The sequence below is a fragment of the Chiloscyllium punctatum genome, chromosome 50 (genome assembly GCF_047496795.1).
Source record: "Chiloscyllium punctatum isolate Juve2018m chromosome 50, sChiPun1.3, whole genome shotgun sequence".
Classification (NCBI taxonomy): domain Eukaryota; kingdom Metazoa; phylum Chordata; class Chondrichthyes; order Orectolobiformes; family Hemiscylliidae; genus Chiloscyllium; species Chiloscyllium punctatum.
The window spans coordinates 30,910,572-30,925,159 of NC_092788.1; positions in this window are offsets into that span (position 1 = coordinate 30,910,572).

Genomic DNA, 14,588 nt, shown 5'->3' on the forward strand with positions numbered 1-14,588 from the left:
GAGTAAAGCTTTTCTTTTTTATTCCCTTTCTCGAGCTTAGCACTTTCATTCAATGAAACCAAAAGCTTCATTGAATCATTGAGTCAAACTGCCATCATTGACTCAATGAATCAAACAGCATTCATGGATTCCATCGAACAAACGTAACTAATTTACTTCGTGAATCAAACTGCACACATTCATTCAATGAAATGCTTTGTATGTCTCAATTAAAAGAGTCGAGCTCCAGCCATTCATTCAATGCCACGAGCAAAACGCATTCATTCAATGGAGCATACTGCACTCATGATACAGACTGCACGTCTTAAATCAATGAGTAGAGTTTCTCTCATTCATTCAATGGGTCAAGCTTAACGCTTTCATTCAAACAAACAAACTGCATTCATTGAAACATTGCATCAAACAACAATCATTGATTCAACGAATCAAACCTTGTTTCAATGGAACAAACCTATCTCCCTTATTTAGTGAACCAAACTGCATATTCATTGCATATTCAATGAAAGAGGCTGCATTTGTCAATTCAATGAGTAGAGCTACTCTCATTCATTGAATGGCACTAGTTTCACGCATTGTCCCTGTCAAACTGCACACGTTTACTAGATGAACCAAACTGCCCGTCTTAATTCAATGAATAGAGCTTCTTTCATTCATTCAATGTGTCAAGCTCACTGCTTTCATTTAATGAAACAAACTGCATTGATTGAATCGTTGAATCAAACTAGAATCATTGATTCAATGAATCAAACCTTATTCCTTGTTTCATTCGAACAAACCTAACTCACTTATTTAGTGAATCCTACTACACTCATTCATTCAATGAAACAGACTGCACATGATCACTTGATGAAGGTACTCTTAACGCAATGATTCAACCAAACAAATTGAACACATTTAGTTCATGAAGCAAACTGCATTTGTCAATTCAATGAATACAGCTACTCATTCATTCAATGTCACAAGCTTCACACATTGTCTCAATCAAACTGCGCACATTCACTCCACGAACCTTACTGCACGTGTTTAATCAATGAGCAGAGCTTCTCTCATCAGTCAATGATGAACTTAACGCTTTCATTCAATGAAACAAACAGATTTCGTGAATCATTGAATCAAATTCTAATGATGGATTCAATGTAGATTAGATTACATTACAATAGATTACATTAGATTAGAATTGGTTGCATTAGATTACATTACATTAGATTACTTTAGATTAGTGTAGATTACATTAGATTACATTACATTAGATTAGATTACATTAGATTAGATTAGTTTTAGATTAGATTAGAATACATTACATTAGATTACATTACATTTGATTACATTACATTTGATTACATTAGATTACATTATATTAGATAACATTAGATTAGATTCGATTAGATTAGTTTACAATATATTACATTTGATAGGATTACATTAGATTACATAACATTAGATTACATTACATTAGATTAGATTACATTAGATTACATTACATTTCATTAGATCATATTAGATTAGATTACATTAGATTAGATTAGATTAGATTACATTAGATTAGGTGAGATTACATTAGATTACATTAGATTAGAATAGATTATATTACATTCGATTACAATAGATTAGATCACGTTAGATTACATTAGATTAGATTAGATTAGATTAGATTAGATTAGACTACATTTGATTAGATTATATTACAATAGATTACATTAGATTACATAACATTAGATTAGATTAGTATAGATTACATTAGGTTAGATTAGATTAGATTACATTAGATTAGATTAGATTACATTAGACTCGATTACATTAGATTAGATTAGATTAGATTAGATTAGATTAGAGTAGAGGTTCTTTCATTCCTTCACAGCCACAAACTAAACGCAATTAATGAACCCACCTGCAAACATTCATTCAATGGGGAACAGTGTAAGTCGTATTCCAATGAATCTAGCTTTTGCCATTCATTCAATGAAATAAACTGCACGCGTTCATGCACTGATAAAAACTGCATGCATTCATTAAATGAAACAGAGTGCACGTGTTAATTCAATGAGTAAAGCTTTTCTTTTTTATTCCCTTTCTCGAGCTTAGCACTTTCATTCAATGAAACCAAAAGCTTCATTGAATCATTGAGTCAAACTGCCATCATTGACTCAATGAATCAAACAGCATTAATGGATTCCATCGAACAAACGTAACTAATTTACTTCGTGAATCAAACTGCACACATTCATTCAATGAAATGCTTTGTATGTCTCAATTAAAAGAGTCGAGCTCCAGCCATTCATTCAATGCCACGAGCAAAACGCATTCATTCAATGGAGCATACTGCACTCATGATACAGACTGCACGTCTTAAATCAATGAGTAGAGCTTCTCTCATTCATTCAATGGGTCAAGCTTAACGCTTTCATTCAAAGAAACAAACTGCATTCATTGAAACATTGCATCAAACAACAATCATTGATTCAACGAATCAAACCTTGTTTCAATGGAACAAACCTATCTCCCTTATTTAGTGAACCAAACTGCATATTCATTGCATATTCAATGAAAGAGGCTGCATTTGTCAATTCAATGAGTAGAGCTACTCTCATTCATTGAATGGCACTAGTTTCACGCATTGTCCCTGTCAAACTGCACACGTTTACTAGATGAACCAAACTGCCCGTCTTAATTCAATGAATAGAGCTTCTTTCATTCATTCAATGTGTCAAGCTCACTGCTTTCATTTAATGAAACAAACTGCATTGATTGAATCGTTGAATCAAACTAGAATCATTGATTCAATGAATCAAACCTTATTCCTTGTTTCATTCGAACAAACCTAACTCACTTATTTAGTGAATCCTACTACACTCATTCATTCAATGAAACAGACTGCACATGATCATTTAATGAAGGTACTCTTAACGCAATGATTCAACCAAACAAATTGAACACATTTAGTTCATGAAGCAAACTGCATTTGTCAATTCAATGAATACAGCTACTCATTCATTCAATGTCACAAGCTTCACACATTGTCTCAATCAAACTGCGCACATTCACTCCACGAACCTTACTGCACGTGTTTAATCAATGAGCAGAGCTTCTCTCATCAGTCAATGATGAACTTAACGCTTTCATTCAATGAAACAAACAGATTTCGTGAATCATTGAATCAAATTCTAATGATGGATTCAATGTAGATTAGATTACATTAGATTAGATTACATTACAATAGATTACATTAGATTAGAATTGGTTGCATTAGATTACATTACATTAGATTACTTTAGATTAGAGTAGATTACATTAGATTACATTACATTAGATTAGATTACATTAGATTAGATTAGTTTTAGATTAGATTAGATTACATTACATTTGATTACATTAGATTACATAACATTAGATTAGATTAGTATAGATTACATTAGGTTATATTAGATTAGATTACTTTCGATTTGATTAGATTACATTAGACTCGATTACATTAGATTAGATTAGATTAGATTAGAGTCGAGGATCTTTCATTCCTTCACAGCCACAAACTAAACGCAATTAATGAACCCACATGCAAACATTCATTCAATGGGGAACAGTGTAAGTCGTATTCCAATGAATCTAGCTTTTGCCATTCATTCAATGAAATAAACTGCACGCGTTCATGCACTGATAAAAACTGCATGCATTCATTCAATGAAACAGAGTGCACGTGTTAATTCAATGAGTAAAGCTTTTCTTTTTTATTCCCTTTCTCGAGCTTAGCACTTTCATTCAATGAAACCAAAAGCTTCATTGAATCATTGAGTCAAACTGCCATCATTGACTCAATGAATCAAACAGCATTAATGGATTCCATCGAACAAACGTAACTAATTTACTTCGTGAATCAAACTGCACACATTCATTCAATGAAATGCTTTGTATGTCTCAATTAAAAGAGTCGAGCTCCAGCCATTCATTCAATGCCACGAGCAAAACGCATTCATTCAATGGAGCATACTGCACTCATGATACAGACTGCACGTCTTAAATCAATGAGTAGAGCTTCTCTCATTCATTCAATGGGTCAAGCTTAACGCTTTCATTCAAAGAAACAAACTGCATTCATTGAAACATTGCATCAAACAACAATCATTGATTCAACGAATCAAACCTTGTTTCAATGGAACAAACCTATCTCCCTTATTTAGTGAACCAAACTGCATATTCATTGCATATTCAATGAAAGAGGCTGCATTTGTCAATTCAATGAGTAGAGCTACTCTCATTCATTGAATGGCACTAGTTTCACGCATTGTCCCTGTCAAACTGCACACGTTTACTAGATGAACCAAACTGCCCGTCTTAATTCAATGAATAGAGCTTCTTTCATTCATTCAATGTGTCAAGCTCACTGCTTTCATTTAATGAAACAAACTGCATTGATTGAATCGTTGAATCAAACTAGAATCATTGATTCAATGAATCAAACCATATTCCTTGTTTCATTCGAACAAACCTAACTCACTTATTTAGTGAATCCTACTACACTCATTCATTCAATGAAACAGACTGCACATGATCATTTAATGAAGGTACTCTTAACGCAATGATTCAACCAAACAAATTGCACACATTTAGTTCATGAAGCAAACTGCATTTGTCAATTCAATGAATACAGCTACTCATTCATTCAATGTCACAAGCTTCACACGTTGTCTCAATCAAACTGCGCACATTCACTCCATGAACCTTACTGCACGTGTTTAATCAATGAGCAGAGCTTCTCTCATCAGTCAATGATGAACTTAACGCTTTCATTCAATGAAACAAACAGATTTCGTGAATCATTGAATCAAATTCTAATGATGGATTCAATGTAGATTAGATTACATTACAATAGATTACATTAGATTAAAATTGGTTGCATTAGATTACATTACATTAGATTACTTTAGATTAGAGTAGATTACATTAGATTACATTACATTAGATTAGATTACATTAGATTAGATTAGTTTTAGATTAGATTAGATTAGTTTTGGATTAGATTACATTACATTCGATTACATTACATTTGATTACATTAGATTACATTATATTAGATAACATTAGATTAGATTCGATTAGATTACATTAGATTAGTTTACAATATATTACATTTGATAGGATTACATTAGATTACATAACATTAGATTACATTACATTAGATTAGATTACATTAGATTACATTACATTTCATTAGATCATATTAGGTTAGATTACATTAGATTAGATTAGATTAGATTACATTAGATTAGGTGAGATTACATTAGATTACATTAGATTAGAATAGATTATATTACATTCGATTACATTAGATTAGATCACGTTAGATTACATTAGATTAGATTAGATTAGATTAGATTAGATTAGATTAGACTACATTTGATTAGATTATATTACAATAGATTACATTAGATTACATAACATTAGATTAGATTAGTATAGATTACATTAGGTTAGATTAGATTAGATTACATTAGATTAGATTAGATTACATTAGACTCGATTACATTAGATTAGATTAGATTAGATTAGATTAGATTAGAGTAGAGGTTCTTTCATTCCTTCACAGCCACAAACTAAACGCAATTAATGAACCCACCTGCAAACATTCATTCAATGGGGAACAGTGTAAGTCGTATTCCAATGAATCTAGCTTTTGCCATTCATTCAATGAAATAAACTGCACGCGTTCATGCACTGATAAAAACTGCATGCATTCATTAAATGAAACAGAGTGCACGTGTTAATTCAATGAGTAAAGCTTTTCTTTTTTATTCCCTTTCTCGAGCTTAGCACTTTCATTCAATGAAACCAAAAGCTTCATTGAATCATTGAGTCAAACTGCCATCATTGACTCAATGAATCAAACAGCATTAATGGATTCCATCGAACAAACGTAACTAATTTACTTCGTGAATCAAACTGCACACATTCATTCAATGAAATGCTTTGTATGTCTCAATTAAAAGAGTCGAGCTCCAGCCATTCATTCAATGCCACGAGCAAAACGCATTCATTCAATGGAGCATACTGCACTCATGATACAGACTGCACGTCTTAAATCAATGAGTAGAGCTTCTCTCATTCATTCAATGGGTCAAGCTTAACGCTTTCATTCAAAGAAACAAACTGCATTCATTGAAACATTGCATCAAACAACAATCATTGATTCAACGAATCAAACCTTGTTTCAATGGAACAAACCTATCTCCCTTATTTAGTGAACCAAACTGCATATTCATTGCATATTCAATGAAAGAGGCTGCATTTGTCAATTCAATGAGTAGAGCTACTCTCATTCATTGAATGGCACTAGTTTCACGCATTGTCCCTGTCAAACTGCACACGTTTACTAGATGAACCAAACTGCCCGTCTTAATTCAATGAATAGAGCTTCTTTCATTCATTCAATGTGTCAAGCTCACTGCTTTCATTTAATGAAACAAACTGCATTGATTGAATCGTTGAATCAAACTAGAATCATTGATTCAATGAATCAAACCTTATTCCTTGTTTCATTCGAACAAACCTAACTCACTTATTTAGTGAATCCTACTACACTCATTCATTCAATGAAACAGACTGCACATGATCATTTAATGAAGGTACTCTTAACGCAATGATTCAACCAAACAAATTGAACACATTTAGTTCATGAAGCAAACTGCATTTGTCAATTCAATGAATACAGCTACTCATTCATTCAATGTCACAAGCTTCACACATTGTCTCAATCAAACTGCGCACATTCACTCCACGAACCTTACTGCACGTGTTTAATCAATGAGCAGAGCTTCTCTCATCAGTCAATGATGAACTTAACGCTTTCACTCAATGAAACAAACAGATTTCGTGAATCATTGAATCAAATTCTAATGATGGATTCAATGTAGATTAGATTACATTAGATTAGATTACATTACAATAGATTACATTAGATTAGAATTGGTTGCATTAGATTACATTACATTAGATTACTTTAGATTAGAGTAGATTACATTAGATTACATTACATTAGATTAGATTACATTAGATTAGATTAGTTTTAGATTAGATTAGATTACATTACATTTGATTACATTAGATTACATAACATTAGATTAGATTAGTATAGATTACATTAGGTTATATTAGATTAGATTACTTTCGATTTGATTAGATTACATTAGACTCGATTACATTAGATTAGATTAGATTAGATTAGAGTCGAGGATCTTTCATTCCTTCACAGCCACAAACTAAACGCAATTAATGAACCCACATGCAAACATTCATTCAATGGGGAACAGTGTAAGTCGTATTCCAATGAATCTAGCTTTTGCCATTCATTCAATGAAATAAACTGCACGCGTTCATGCACTGATAAAAACTGCATGCATTCATTAAATGAAACAGAGTGCACGTGTTAATTCAATGAGTAAAGCTTTTCTTTTTTATTCCCTTTCTCGAGCTTAGCACTTTCATTCAATGAAACCAAAAGCTTCATTGAATCATTGAGTCAAACTGCCATCATTGACTCAATGAATCAAACAGCATTAATGGATTCCATCGAACAAACGTAACTAATTTACTTCGTGAATCAAACTGCACACATTCATTCAATGAAATGCTTTGTATGTCTCAATTAAAAGAGTCGAGCTCCAGCCATTCATTCAATGCCACGAGCAAAACGCATTCATTCAATGGAGCATACTGCACTCATGATACAGACTGCACGTCTTAAATCAATGAGTAGAGCTTCTCTCATTCATTCAATGGGTCAAGCTTAACGCTTTCATTCAAAGAAACAAACTGCATTCATTGAAACATTGCATCAAACAACAATCATTGATTCAACGAATCAAACCTTGTTTAATGGAACAAACCTATCTCCCTTATTTAGTGAACCAAACTGCATATTCATTGCATATTCAATGAAAGAGGCTGCATTTGTCAATTCAATGAGTAGAGCTACTCTCATTCATTGAATGGCACTAGTTTCACGCATTGTCCCTGTCAAACTGCACACGTTTACTAGATGAACCAAACTGCCCGTCTTAATTCAATGAATAGAGCTTCTTTCATTCATTCAATGTGTCAAGCTCACTGCTTTCATTTAATGAAACAAACTGCATTGATTGAATCGTTGAATCAAACTAGAATCATTGATTCAATGAATCAAACCTTATTCCTTGTTTCATTCGAACAAACCTAACTCACTTATTTAGTGAATCCTACTACACTCATTCATTCAATGAAACAGACTGCACATGATCATTTAATAAAGGTACTCTTAACGCAATGATTCAACCAAACAAATTGAACACATTTAGTTCATGAAGCAAACTGCATTTGTCAATTCAATGAATACAGCTACTCATTCATTCAATGTCACAAGCTTCACACATTGTCTCAATCAAACTGCGCACATTCACTCCACGAACCTTACTGCACGTGTTTAATCAATGAGCAGAGCTTCTCTCATCAGTCAATGATGAACTTAACGCTTTCACTCAATGAAACAAACAGATTTCGTGAATCATTGAATCAAATTCTAATGATGGATTCAATGTAGATTAGATTACATTAGATTAGATTACATTACAATAGATTACATTAGATTAGAATTGGTTGCATTAGATTACATTACATTAGATTACTTTAGATTAGAGTAGATTACATTAGATTACATTACATTAGATTAGATTACATTAGATTAGATTAGTTTTAGATTAGATTAGATTACATTACATTTGATTACATTAGATTACATAACATTAGATTAGATTAGTATAGATTACATTAGGTTATATTAAATTAGATTACTTTCGATTTGATTAGATTACATTAGACTCGATTACATTAGATTAGATTAGATTAGATTAGAGTCGAGGATCTTTCATTCCTTCACAGCCACAAACTAAACGCAATTAATGAACCCACCTGCAAACATTCATTCAATGGGGAACAGTGTAAGTCGTATTCCAATGAATCTAGCTTTTGCCATTCATTCAATGAAATAAACTGCACGCGTTCATGCACTGATAAAAACTGCATGCATTCATTAAATGAAACAGAGTGCACGTGTTAATTCAATGAGTAAAGCTTTTCTTTTTTATTCCCTTTCTCGAGCTTAGCACTTTCATTCAATGAAACCAAAAGCTTCATTGAATCATTGAGTCAAACTGCCATCATTGACTCAATGAATCAAACAGCATTAATGGATTCCATCGAACAAACGTAACTAATTTACTTCGTGAATCAAACTGCACACATTCATTCAATGAAATGCTTTGTATGTCTCAATTAAAAGAGTCGAGCTCCAGCCATTCATTCAATGCCACGAGCAAAACGCATTCATTCAATGGAGCATACTGCACTCATGATACAGACTGCACGTCTTAAATCAATGAGTAGAGCTTCTCTCATTCATTCAATGGGTCAAGCTTAACGCTTTCATTCAAAGAAACAAACTGCATTCATTGAAACATTGCATCAAACAACAATCATTGATTCAACGAATCAAACCTTGTTTCAATGGAACAAACCTATCTCCCTTATTTAGTGAACCAAACTGCATATTCATTGCATATTCAATGAAAGAGGCTGCATTTGTCAATTCAATGAGTAGAGCTACTCTCATTCATTGAATGGCACTAGTTTCACGCATTGTCCCTGTCAAACTGCACACGTTTACTAGATGAACCAAACTGCCCGTCTTAATTCAATGAATAGAGCTTCTTTCATTCATTCAATGTGTCAAGCTCACTGCTTTCATTTAATGAAACAAACTGCATTGATTGAATCGTTGAATCAAACTAGAATCATTGATTCAATGAATCAAACCTTATTCCTTGTTTCATTCGAACAAACCTAACTCACTTATTTAGTGAATCCTACTACACTCATTCATTCAATGAAACAGACTGCACATGATCATTTAATGAAGGTACTCTTAACGCAATGATTCAACCAAACAAATTGCACACATTTAGTTCATGAAGCAAACTGCATTTGTCAATTCAATGAATACAGCTACTCATTCATTCAATGTCACAAGCTTCACACATTGTCTCAATCAAACTGCGCACATTCACTCCATGAACCTTACTGCACGTGTTTAATCAATGAGCAGAGCTTCTCTCATCAGTCAATGATGAACTTAACGCTTTCATTCAATGAAACAAACAGATTTCGTGAATCATTGAATCAAATTCTAATGATGGATTCAATGTAGATTAGATTACATTACAATAGATTACATTAGATTAGAATTGGTTGCATTAGATTACATTACATTAGATTACTTTAGATTAGAGTAGATTACATTAGATTACATTACATTAGATTAGATTACATTAGATTAGATTAGTTTTAGATTAGATTAGATTACATTACATTAGATTACATTACATTTGATTACATTACATTTGATTACATTAGATTACATTATATTAGATAACATTAGATTAGATTCGATTAGATTACATTAGATTAGTTTACAATATATTACATTTGATAGGATTACATTAGATTACATAACATTAGATTACATTACATTAGATTAGATTACATTAGATTACATTACATTTCATTAGATCATATTAGATTAGATTACATTAGATTAGATTAGATTAGATTACATTAGATTAGGTGAGATTACAATAGATTACATTAGATTAGAATAGATTATATTACATTCGATTACATTAGATTAGATCACGTTAGATTACATTAGATTAGATTAGATTAGATTAGATTAGAATAGATTAGATTAGACTACATTTGATTAGATTATATTACAATAGATTACATTAGATTACATAACATTAGATTAGATTAGTATAGATTACATTAGGTTAGATTAGATTAGATTACATTAGATTAGATTAGATTACATTAGACTCGATTACATTAGATTAGATTAGATTAGATTAGATTAGAGTCGAGGATCTTTCATTCCTTCACAGCCACAAACTAAACGCAATTAATGAACCCACCTGCAAACATTCATTCAATGGGGAACAGTGTAAGTCGTATTCCAATGAATCTAGCTTTTGCCATTCATTCAATGAAATAAACTGCACGCGTTCATGCACTGATAAAAACTGCATGCATTCATTCAATGAAACAGAGTGCACGTGTTAATTCAATGAGTAAAGCTTTTCTTTTTTATTCCCTTTCTCGAGCTTAGCACTTTCATTCAATGAAACCAAAAGCTTCATTGAATCATTGAGTCAAACTGCCATCATTGACTCAATGAATCAAACAGCATTAATGGATTCCATCGAACAAACGTAACTAATTTACTTCGTGAATCAAACTGCACACATTCATTCAATGAAATGCTTTGTATGTCTCAATTAAAAGAGTCGAGCTCCAGCCATTCATTCAATGCCACGAGCAAAACGCATTCATTCAATGGAGCATACTGCACTCATGATACAGACTGCACGTCTTAAATCAATGAGTAGAGCTTCTCTCATTCATTCAATGGGTCAAGCTTAACGCTTTCATTCAAAGAAACAAACTGCATTCATTGAAACATTGCATCAAACAACAATCATTGATTCAATGAATCAAACCTTGTTTCAATGGAACAAACCTATCTCCCTTATTTAGTGAACCAAACTGCATATTCATTGTATATTCAATGAAAGAGGCTGCATTTGTCAATTCAATGAGTAGAGCTACTCTCATTGATTGAATGGCACTAGTTTCACGCATTGTCCCTGTCAAACTGCACACGTTTGCTAGATGAACCAAACTGCCCGTCTTAATTCAATGAATAGAGCTTCTTTCATTCATTCAATGTGGCAAGCTCACTGCTTTCATTTAATGAAACAAACTGCATTGATTGAATCGTTGAATCAAACTAGAATCATTGATTCAATGAATCAAACCTTATTCCTTGTTTCATTCGAACAAACCTAACTCACTTATTTAGTGAATCCTACTACACTCATTCATTCAATGAAACAGACTGCACATGATAATTTAATGAAGGTACTCTTAACGCAATGATTCAACCAAACAAATTGAACACATTTAGTTCATGAAGCAAACTGCATTTGTCAATTCAATGAATACAGCTACTCATTCATTCAATGTCACAAGCTTCACACATTGTCTCAATCAAACTGCGCACATTCACTCCACGAACCTTACTGCACGTGTTTAATCAATGAGCAGAGCTTCTCTCATCAGTCAATGATGAACTTAACGCTTTCATTCAATGAAACAAACAGATTTCGTGAATCATTGAATCAAATTCTAATGATGGATTCAATGTAGATTAGATTACATTAGATTACATTACATTACAATAGATTACATTAGATTAGAATTGGTTGCATTAGATTACATTACATTAGATTACTTTAGATTAGAGTAGATTACATTAGATTACATTACATTAGATTAGATTACATTAGATTAGATTAGTTTTAGATTAGATTAGATTACATTACATTTGATTACATTAGATTACATAACATTAGATTAGATTAGTATAGATTACATTAGGTTAGATTAGATTAGATTACTTTCGATTAGATTAGATTACATTAGACTCGATTACATTAGATTAGATTAGATTAGATTAGAGTAGAGGTCCTTTCATTCCTTCACAGCCACAAACTAAACGCAATTAATGAACCCACCTGCAAACATTCATTCAAGTCGTATTCCAATGAATCTAGCTTTTGCCATTCATTCAATGAAATAAACTGCACGCGTTCATGCACTGATAAAAACTGCATGCATTCATTCAATGAAACAGAGTGCACGTGTTAATTCAATGAGTAAAGCTTTTCTTTTTTATTCCCTTTCTCGAGCTTAGCACTTTCATTCAATGAAACCAAAAGCTTCATTGAATCATTGAGTCAAACTGCCATCATTGACTCAATGAATCAAACAGCATTCATGGATTCCATCGAACAAACGTAACTAATTTACTTCGTGAATCAAACTGCACACATTCATTCAATGAAATGCTTTGTATGTCTCAATTAAAAGAGTCGAGCTCCAGCCATTCATTCAATGCCACGAGCAAAACGCATTCATTCAATGGAGCATACTGCACTCATGATAGAGACTGCACGTCTTAAATCAATGAGTAGAGCTTCTCTCATTCATTCAATGGGTCAAGCTTAACGCTTTCATTCAAAGAAACAAACTGCATTCATTGAAACATTGCATCAAACAACAATCATTGATTCAACGAATCAAACCTTGTTTCAATGGAACAAACCTATCTCCCTTATTTAGTGAACCAAACTGCATATTCATTGCATATTCAATGAAAGAGGCTGCATTTGTCAATTCAATGAGTAGAGCTACTCTCATTCATTGAATGGCACTAGTTTCACGCATTGTCCCTGTCAAACTGCACACGTTTACTAGATGAACCAAACTGCCCGTCTTAATTCAATGAATAGAGCTTCTTTCATTCATTCAATGTGTCAAGCTCACTGCTTTCATTTAATGAAACAAACTGCATTGATTGAATCGTTGAATCAAACTAGAATCATTGATTCAATGAATCAAACCATATTCCTTGTTTCATTCGAACAAACCTAACTCACTTATTTAGTGAATCCTACTACACTCATTCATTCAATGAAACAGACTGCACATGATCATTTAATGAAGGTACTCTTAACGCAATGATTCAACCAAACAAATTGCACACATTTAGTTCATGAAGGAAACTGCATTTGTCAATTCAATGAATACAGCTACTCATTCATTCAATGTCACAAGCTTCACACGTTGTCTCAATCAAACTGCGCACATTCACTCCATGAACCTTACTGCACGTGTTTAATCAATGAGCAGAGCTTCTCTCATCAGTCAATGATGAACTTAACGCTTTCATTCAATGAAACAAACAGATTTCGTGAATCATTGAATCAAATTCTAATGATGGATTCAATGTAGATTAGATTACATTACAATAGATTACATTAGATTAAAATTGGTTGCATTAGATTACATTACATTAGATTACTTTAGATTAGAGTAGATTACATTAGATTACATTACATTAGATTAGATTACATTAGATTAGATTAGTTTTAGATTAGATTAGATTACATTACATTAGATTACATTACATTCGATTACATTACATTTGATTACATTAGATTACATTATATTAGATAACATTAGATTAGATTCGATTAGATTACATTAGATTAGTTTACAATATATTACATTTGATAGGATTACATTAGATTACATAACATTAGATTACATTACATTAGATTAGATTACATTAGATTACATTACATTTCATTAGATCATATTAGATTAGATTACATTAGATTAGATTAGATTAGATTACATTAGATTAGGTGAGATTACATTAGATTACATTAGATTAGAATAGATTATATTACATTCGATTACATTAGATTAGATCACGTTAGATTACATTACATTAGAATGGATTAGATTAGATTAGATTAGACTACATTTGATTAGATTATATTACAATAGATTACATTAGATTACATAACATTAGATTAGATTAGTATAGATTACATTAGGTTAGATTAGATTAGATTACATTAGATTAGATTAGATTACATTAGACT